A 10,757-nucleotide genomic window follows, 5' to 3' on the forward strand; every position below is an offset into this window, starting at 1 on the left:
TGACCACAGTTTTCTTGTAAACTCAATAGCAGAATGGAAAAGACTCACCATGTCAACATTACACTGGCATCATGGAAAAATAAAATACTTTGTAGAATCCTCTGTAGTCACCGAATAATTAAGACGGCTTGTCTGTTACCTACACCATATACTAAACTTTGTGTTTAGATTATCAGTTGCTTAGTGGATAGCTTTGGGAGCCAATACACGCCTTACAATATTTGACAGAGGAAGTGCGTGATTTAGGAAGTTAGTTTGCATTGCAATAAACGTCCCTAAAGTCTTTCTTCTTTTTAGTTTGAGCAGGACCTTCTTCACCTTTATATTTGTTTGTCAACGTGTTGTTATATAACCTCACTGTATAGTTGTATAAGTCCTGTGGAAAGTGTTAGCGCTATATAACTCTAGTAATAACGATATATAAGCAGCTTGCTTGTTGAAACTGAACTTCAGATGATGTGCTATCAATACCGAAGAAAAAGAAAAGATTTATAAAATGTGTAATCCCGTAAAAAGTAATGGGAGGTAAAATCTAACGTGAAGTATCTCTTTAAGGACAGCCTGAAATGTTCGACCCCGCCATGAACTTCTGAATGCACATTGTTCCTCAACATTGTTAGTTTAAATCAGAAAGTAGTGGGACTATTCTTAGAGGCAGAATTAGAAAAGGCATTTTATTTTGCAATCTTGGCAGTTCAGCAAAAATGTCAAGAATGCAGTCGGTTTGAACTATAAAACCCTTAACGCAAGTCGCTAATGGATTTTATAATGCACTTTTACTGTATGTAAACGCACCATTTTCTTCTCTCGCATTACACGCCCATACAACTGAATTATATTCCACAAGTTGACAAAAAGAGCCCTGTGTTGGTGCACATGTAAAAAAGGTACATTAAGACTGAAATATCAAAGTACAATTTCAAGCTCTCTGTGGTCAGTCCTGAAACAAAGTAACAACCAACAAATCAAGGACCTGTCATCTATATTATAATATAAATAAAATAATACAGAGAAAAACATATATTAGATAAATAAAAGCGAACTATATTTCTATTGGGAAATAATCCCATCTCGGGGTTCTGGAGTCATAATCACAATAAACCACAAATGTTGAGAATAAATATCACCATAACCTAGAGATAACACTATTTTCCCCAATACATAGGATAAATGTTAGCGTTGGAGTTAGCGTTAGTGTTAAGACTAGTGGTAATATGTTAACATTGTGTAGTGCAGTGGTGTATCCTGGTTTTGTGCTGCCCTAGGCAGGACAAAACTCAGGCGCCCCCCCTTTCCCCCCCGCGCCACCCCCACCCAACCTTTCCCCCCGCCCCGCATTCTAAATACACACACACACATTCACTGACAGATACGCATACACTAGCTAACAGAAACACACACTCGCTAACAGAAACACACACACACACTAACAGACACACTCACACTCAGTAACAGACAAACACACTCACTAACAGACACACACTAACAGACACACACTCACTAGCAGACACAAACTAGCAGACACACACACTCACTAACATACACACACACTCACAGGCAAACACACACACTAACAGACACACACACTAACAGACACACACAGTCACACACACACACACACACACACACACAAACACTAACAGACACACACACTAACAGACACAGACACTAACAGGCACACACACACACACACTAACAGACACAGAAACACACTAACAGACACAAACACTAACAGACACAGACACACACTCACCCACCCACATTAACACATTTTTAAAATTTATTTTTAACACATTTTTTTTAAATTTATTTTTAACACATTTTTTTAAATTTATTATTAACACTTTTTTTTCATTTATTTTTAACACATTTTTTTGTATTTATTTTTAACACATTTTTTTTATTTATTATTAACACGTTTTTTTTTTTCATTTATTTTTAACACATTTTTTAAAAATTTAACACCCCCCCCCCAGCCTCCTTACCTTTGGGAATGCTGGGGGTGGGTGTCTCTTCCTCCCTGGTGGTCCAGTGGCTGCTAGGCGGTCGGGCGGCGCTGGCGGCGCTGGCGGCGCTGGCAGGCAGGCGGACGGCGAGGGAGCACTTCCCCTGAACTGTCTGCTCAGCTCCCTCGCACGCCTCAGAGTGAGGCTGGGAGCCGGAATATGACGTCATATTCCGGCTCCGCCTCCCAGCCTCACTCTGCGGTCTCCCTAACACTGTGGCATGTTCTTCGGTCTCCCTAACACTGTGGCATGTTCCGTTTCTTCTACACCACTGCATACACCTTTTCTCTGTCCCAGATAGTATAACAGGAGCTTCTGCCTGCTTGTAAGAAGGTTAAGAGAGGAGTGGACAAGTGAGTGCTACGGGACAGTTCTTAGACAGTGTGGAGCGAGACGCATTTATGCCAAGCTCAGGGTACTGTCTGCATAGTACGCCCTTGGTTGGCCAGCCGGCATGATTGGCAGGCAGACTGAAATGCATTCACACCAGGCTGGCCTTCCAATTCTTCGGGCAGACATGCCACCTTTTTTAGTGCAGGTTATGTGATTCGTATAAGTGGCCACCGTTTTACCCCACCCTCCTACGTCCTGCTTCACTGGACACGGCTGGTAGGGCACTGGACAGTGCTGTTAGGGTATATGGATTACCTTGAGAGATGAAAGCGAGACATTAGCATAGAGTATGTGTTTTCTTAAAGCTATATCGTAGGTTTCCCTCTAGCACCACCTCCAGATACATGACACATGGAGGTATGACTGTTTTAGTGTTTTCTGTTGATAAGATTCTGTAATTAGGCCCATCATAATGGTCAACACCATTATCTGGCCCTGTATACAAGCCTGTGCTGCCCTAGATTATTGGCAATTACAATTCTAGCAGGCAGCTATTTCAGATTTTAGACAGTAGAGTGATAAACTGAAAACCTAACTGCAAAATTCAGGCCATAAATAATGAGATAGACAATTTCACCAGTTCATCTATACTCACAGTTTGACTGATTCAATATGAATTTAGCAATTTGATTTTCAGTTTCAAGTTTAATATTAAACCTCCATTTCTCTTTAAATTAATTGGGCATTTTCATTTTTGATATATTTTAAATTACAAAATATGTTTTTTTACTTCGAAATATATTATTCCATTTACATTTTTGTGTCTAAATTTGTACATTTCTGTGTCCATTACAAACAATTCTCAGTTTAGTAAATAAGCCAAATTACTTCTAGATAATCTGTTCATTTTGAGAACAGGTGGAGTTTAAAGAATGTTATCATGCATGCATATTATGTTTACTATTACACATGATACCCTTTGGTCACTCTGTGCGGGTAAATGTATTTCATGAATGCAAGCTAAATACTCCAACATAACAAGAGTTTAAAGAATAAAAACAATTTATATTTATCTATTCCTGCTCAAATCAGTCATATTGATGTCCTGGAGTTAAATTCAGTGTATGGCTGAGCATATTATCCATATCTACATTAATAAAAGAGGAGGTGGCATATTTTTCTACAGATAAACCTGCTCCTCACTCCCATCATTGGGAAGTATGCAATCGGGATAAGGGTGTAGGCCCTGGTGGGGTAGTTGCCAGTGAGGTGGCTTGCATCACCGGTAAAGACCATAATGGGCAGGTCTGTCCACATAATTGGTTTTTCTGACCACTGAATGGACATGACAGTCTGTCATGCATGAGAGTACAACAGTGAGGTCGGCTCCTGGCGCTTCCACTCGGAAGAAGATTGTGGTAAGTAAGTCTCACCTTTCCTGGCCAGGCCACTAGTCCCCAGACAGTGACAGTGCCGCTTCAACTTGCTATAACTTGATTATGTTAAAATATTATTAATCTTTTTAGAATACTGTTCTAAACTGATTTATGGAAAGAAAATTATAATGACAGCGCCATTTTAATGATGAAATTCAAATCATTTTACATTTTTTTGTAAAATGGCAAATTCATTAGGGTGACTATGCACTTTCGGCCCCCATGTACACACGGCTATATTCTTTAGAACAAGGTTAGGCAACCATCGGCACTCCAGATGATGTGAACTACATCTCCCATAATGCTCTCACAGCCACAATGCTGGAAAAAGATCAGGGGATATGTAGTCCACAACATCTGGAGTACCAAAGGATGACTAGCCCTGCTGTAGTACAATTCGATTAAATGGTTTCATATAGCATATTCCAGCTTTTAAAGAGTTTATCTGACAAGTAGCGCGATCAACAAAAATAAGTACCTTGAATACAACATTTACTGCTCACAATAATTCTAATGCAACCTTGAGATCCTTGGATTTAGATTGACATTGACAGATTTGTCTATCAACAATATGCCTTATTTTTGGCCTCAGTATTCCAAGCTTCAAAATATGGTCAGAATGAGCAGCATCACACGATTTAGCAATCTTTGCCAAAAATGCGTTTTCATCTGGAATAAGAAAAAAAAAATGTTTCACACAATCAGTGATTGCTCTAATTTCCCCTTAACGATCCCTGGTCATGGCACACTGACATACATTCCCTTCCACACACTGTTATCTTTGTACTGGATGGCAATAAAATGTAAAGCAGGCTAAACAATTGTCAAAATAATTTTCACAGCCTCATCTGAGTGCACCATGGCTCCTTTGTCTGGCTGCCAGTGTCATGTCATTTCGGCTGCCTGTGTTTATACACTGTAATTATGGCAGCGCAAGGCCAGGGGCTGTATATCATTGCAAATATTTTCACTGTGTCCCATTTCAACCCACAATTAATTACCAGCCGAGCTAATTTCACAGGCCAAATATCTCCAGGTCATTAAAGAAGGGCTAGAGCAGTAAGCAGAGATTCCAGTTGGAAGTGTATACTGTACATAGCTCTAACCTTGGGCCAATAAAGCCGCTGTATAAATGTTTTTATATGGAATAGAACACTGAGGCAAATGTGCGTACTTGTGAAACTTACATGACTTGTTTGCTATGTGCTTTACTGCTTCATTCCTGATTTTTTTTCACAAAGCCAGAGAATAGGAGAAAACAAATCTATTTGAAATCAAATCTGTATCCTGATTGGATGCTCTGTATACTCAGCCAATCAGAATTCAGCCACATATCAAAGTATCATCAGAGACTACACAACACATATATGACAATACATAAATGGCAGTACCTAGTTTATCAAAATTAGCACAATTCCTGGCAAAATGAAACAAAGTATTTTTTTAAAAAGTTTTTTTGGGAAAAATAGGTTATTTTATTATTACACACAGACACAAAGGAGCTCGGCCTCCAGTGAATTTAAGGCTATGTGACTAGTTCAGGAATGGTTTTATAATCTTGGACCAGATCATTCAGGAGGACAACTTTTTGTATGTAACGTGTAGATGAGGAGCCAAAGCTTGTGTACTTGTTGCCATGGAAACAGTCTGCTCCAGCTTCCCTTCAGCAGTCAGACAGAACATGCGGCAAATCTGCTGGACATGAGGTTTCTTGCCAAAACTCATCCTGCTGAGTGAGCGTGACGTCAGAGTTAGCTGCTCTCCCTCCACTTCCCCTTCCTCGATCTCCACAACACCTATGTCCTCAGCACAAATAAATGCCACTTGATTGGTGCCAAAACGTAAAATTCAGCATTGGTTGTCCTGCATGAGAGATGACCTCTTCCTCCTTGTAGTTGAATGGGGTAATGGTTGGAAACTCTCCTTTCCCACCTGGTTCAGACACCCAGGTTCCCAGCATCCAGGCCAGAGGGGAAATAGCTGGATTTAAAGGAGGCGCGTCTGAATCTACTGCACTGGACATTTTCCTTCCCTGCTTGTTTTAAAAAGTTTATATATATATATATATATATATATATATATATATATAAATTTGTACTTTTTTAAACCAAACTTATATATCTATATATATGTACACATACACTGAAAAAAATTATAAACGCAACACTTTTGTTTTTGCCTGCATTTTTTCGATCTTGGAGGTGAAGATGCTGGATGTCCTGGGCTGGTGTGGTTACACGTGGTCTGCGGTTGTGAGGCCGGTTAGATGTACTGACAAATTCTTTAAAACACATTTGGAATCGGCTTATGGTAGAGAAATGAACATTCAATTCATGGGCAACAGCTCTGGTGGACATTCCTGCAGTCAGCAAGCCAATTGCACACTCTCTCAAAACTTGCGACATCTGTGGCATTGTGCTGTGTGATAAAACTGCACATTTTAGATTGGCCTTTTATTGTGGTCAGCCTAAGGCACACCTGTGCAATAATCATGCTGTCTAATCAGCATCTTAATATGCCACACCTGTGAGGTGGATGGATTATCTCGGCAAAGGAGAAGTGCTCACTAACACAGATTCAGACAGATTTGTGAACAATATTTGAGAGAAATAGGCCTTTTGTTTACATAGAAAAAGTCTTAGATCTTTGAGCTCAGCTCATGAAAAATGGGGTCAAAAACAAGTGTTGCATTTATAATTTTGTTCAGTGTATAAATATATTTTTTTAAATAAAGCTCACTAAGTTTAAATCATAAGAAATATCAATATATGTTAATCCATAAACAAAAGCATAAAAAAACTTGTTAAACATAAGCACGGATGAAAATGTTACCTTGGAGTGGGTTCAGCGATTACCTCAGATCAGACTAAATGCAGTAAATATATCCACTACTCTATAAACTATACAATCTTTTTTTTTCTCATATATATTCACATTGATTTATGTGGCTTCCTGATGTCACATGATAGTGAACAATGAGGTCACTAATTAACTTTTAATTGTACTATTGTGTCACTAAGAGACTTGGGTGACCTTCATCTGTAGCTGTTTGTTGAAATAGCCTAACACAGTGCTTTGCATATTTCCCTCTTCCCCACAAAATGGTGGTTTGATAGATCCCATATATATCATAGCAATGAGGTCTTCCCTAATATGAGACTGAGAATCATGGAAAATGTAGTCTCTAATAGCAAGAGTCCTGGAAAGTTACGCATCACTAACCTGAAATTGTGAGCTGTGATGGAGGAATATGACTGTAACCTGCTCCGTAGCGGCCCCAGCTTGTACCGCCAAAGGCACTTATAAAGCATAGACCAGTCTGCTACGATCATAGTCCATCCATTTGCTTTATAAACACTCACTTAAAAGAAAGTTTACAAGCAGGAATGCCAGGTCTGTAAAACTTTTACAAAATAATAAACTGAAACATGTTATGTGAGATCTCTTTGAACCATATCAGTGCATAGAGCAAAACAAAGCTAAACAAGGTATAAAAAAAAAAAAACAAGTGAAATTCGTGAATAGTTTCTGTTAAAAGGCTTGGATCACCAAAGTGCGTGCACATACACATTATATTTACACATACATAATACATATTATGCACACAGCTGCCCAAACATCTTGCACACATACATTCACAAATACATATTGTACTCACACATTACAATCTATACATTAACACATTCATAGTGCATACACACAAAATGTCAATCAATGTTACTATTCTTCTTATAATTTTTCTAAATGCATCTTTTTACACAGGTCTGGTAACATATCAATATCCACGTCAAAAAAATAATAATTGTGTTTCGCCTTCTGTATTCATGTATTTGAACATCGTCATTTATGCAATAAAGCTTTTAAAAATAAAATTCAATATAAAATTAAGTTAAGATTTTCATTGTGACAGCAAATTTGTTTCCCTTAAGTTAAAATGTGTGCCTTTCTGTGCTACTTCATAGCTTGGAACATCACATTTCAACCAGTCCTGTTTTATGATAGTCACTCGGACATCAGTTTTCAAATTCGTACCCCAGCAACATCTGTTGCCCCCAATTCCTCCAAGCTAGTGGCATGTTTGTTTAATAGAGGGGCAGGCAGGGTATTCTGTATCCCTCAAGAAACAGAATAAAAGAAACCATGTCTGCTCTGGGGAGGGATTCATTAGGACAATAAGCATTTTCTCTTCCCCTCCCAAAAGCATTGGCTTTTCCAAGAGCCAGACGCTTCCAAGTCCTATTGTTCGTGCTGATGTATAGAGGCCTCACACTTGTAACACTGGCCCTGATCCCTTTCTCCCTATTGTGTGCCCAGAATAGCCTGAAAAGGGAGACTGCAGCCTCTTTATCCATGGGCATGGAAAGAAGACTGCACTTGAAAAAAAAAACAGCTTTATCCAGCTGTAAAGATAACAAAGTAAGCTGGCTAATAAAATACCCTAAAGAGTCAGGACCTAAACGATGGGGTTGGGCACTGCCAAAAAATATTGCGGATGTCACTTTCTGAAGTAGTTCGATGCTCTATCACCAGCCCAAATAACAGTATGAATTAACTAGTCCAATATAAAGCTTTTTTATTTTCCTTTTTCTTTTTTTTTTATGTCTGTAGACTGTGATTCATGGGTTAGGACTTTGGCAGATTCAGCAAAGTCGAAAAGAATACGTTAACTCAATTACTAGATTATAAATAGAGTGTGCGATGATTAACAGAAGGCATATTTAAAGGGACTGTAAACCTCTTTCTTACCCAAAATGAAAATTAAACATTTTATAATTAGCAATTATTTAATAATTAAGGGCATGGTAACTAGTGAAAATTGCTGATAAACCAATTACATCCTGCATGCTTCTGACGTCAGGCATGTTTGTCTGTGTGTCTTCAGTCTGCTTGTCTCTGTTTGTGTTCCGATGTATATGTCTGTCTACCTAAAGTCTATCCCTCAATCCCACACCAGTTAGCTAAATCTATCCTATAGTAGACTCTCATCACCACAACCACTACAGTTGCAAAATCAGCCTTGAGGCATGCATCCTCATTCACCCCCCTGCATTGCGCAAACCACACAGCAAATGGTTTGTTCACCTAAAAGAAACTTTTTTCAAATTGACAAGGTAGAATCAAAACCTTGAGCAAAATGGCTGATGTTGAGAGTTTTTGCCTTATATTATTTATCTTGCTTGTGAAATAAGGTCAGATCACTGCTTAGCAAATAAAACCCCAACGCCTCACTCCATCCAGTAACTAGGACACAGTAAAAAAAATATATAAATCACATTTGCCTTGTTCTCTTGTCATGGTGCATTCCACACTATTACAATTGTATGGTTCTGTTGTTTTAGAGGCCCCCTTCAATTTACCATGTCTAATTAGCCCAGCTGATTTCAGCAATGCATAGAAAGTCCTAAACAAGCTAACATCTCATTAAACAATGGAACTTTGCTATGTTAAACCTGGACAAAGGAGGTTACATTAAGTGTTTATGGAGTCTAAGTTGGGGAGGGAAATGTTTGTTTAAGGGTCACACGATTTTACATATTCACACTGATGAGGTAATTGTATTAAGATAGACCTGCCTCTGCTAGGTTAACTCACACAGGCTTTTAGCTCACATTGCAAATGGTTCCCCAGCAGTGGTTGCATTAGAGTAACAGCAGTAGGCCTTCGAGGCAAACAATAGACTCCGGCCTATAAACAAATCATTGACAAGAGCATTAGACTGTCTGAGACCAATTTGGGGCTAATTTAGGGTTATAATGATTAATATGGATTATGCTGCACTGCTGGAGTTATCTTAAGAAAGCAAACAGAGACATGGACAGTGAGGGCCTGTCAGTCGCATGCTAGTATCCAGAATCCACTGCACTAGACATTGTAGATGCGAATATCCATTTTGCCATCTATCCTAGCTGTTCATATAAGGGTTAATTTGAACCAAGATTAAGTTTGGCATTTCATCTCATCTCATATATGTATTTATGATGCATTAACTCTATGGGGAAAGTTAATTTGTGTAGAACTTGCGTAACTAACAGTGTTTCATCTGCAACTCCTGTTATGCTTGAAATATATTGGGCTGATGTTCTGTTATTCGTTTCATTGGTATTTCGATTCATGAACATACCAGTAACCTTTCCAGTTACAAGGTTCCCTTGATTGCCTCAAATGGAACCCATACTGGTTTGATGGGACTCAGTTTATAGGCGTAGCTCTTAACACAATTATAATGGAGATGACACAAGTGCACTTGCAGACACAGATCTCTGTCTTAGAATTCCCCCATAGACTTATATATGTTGCTTACATAACAAATTTACAGCTCTACATATACTTTCACATACTATTTATTGCATGATGTGCCTCACACACAGACTCAAAATGAGGGGGTACATTAATCCCTTTTTATTAATAAGATGACATGCCCCTTACAGTGCATTGAGTACAGCTTCATCCAAAGAACACGGCGTTATAACGACCGTCTGAAAAAATGATTAATTCTGTTTGTCAACCTCTTCAATATCATGGACGGGGGTGGGGGGGGGGGGGAAGGGGGAAGTGTAACATGATAAAGCAATGAGTTCGCTCGTCATCTGGTATTGTCATTGGACATGAATTATCACTACATAAATCATAGCTCAACATTTATGTGTAGAAATGTAAGATCAATTGAGAAATCAAGTTTTCTTATTAAAACACTTATTATTCAACTTATTCAACTATTATTCTTAAATGTAGACAGCTCCACAGTCGCTCCACAGTCCTTTTTCTCTGTTCCGTTATTGTTGAAAACTGTTTTCCCAAACCTTGCTTACATTAAAAACAGTTTGGAACTAACAAATGGGTTTATTATTAATATTTTACTATAACATTGTCTTCAGCATCATGTGACGTAACCAACTTTCATGCGTTTTAGATTGCAAGCTCAAATGTGTACCTTTTGTAAGCACCTATATCATGAGCGTCGTAAATGCAAATTCACTACTTT

At 38.5% G+C, this 10,757-nt stretch overlaps 1 pseudogene; it reads right to left on the reverse strand.

Moving 5' to 3' along the window:
- Positions 1-5,265: 5,265 nt before the first annotated feature.
- LOC134568724 (peroxynitrite isomerase THAP4-like) lies at positions 5,266-5,808 on the reverse strand (annotated as a pseudogene).
- Positions 5,809-10,757: the final 4,949 nt, after the last annotated feature.

Source organism: Pelobates fuscus, chromosome 7 (genome assembly GCF_036172605.1).
Source record: "Pelobates fuscus isolate aPelFus1 chromosome 7, aPelFus1.pri, whole genome shotgun sequence".
NCBI classification, from domain to species: Eukaryota; Metazoa; Chordata; class Amphibia; order Anura; family Pelobatidae; genus Pelobates; species Pelobates fuscus.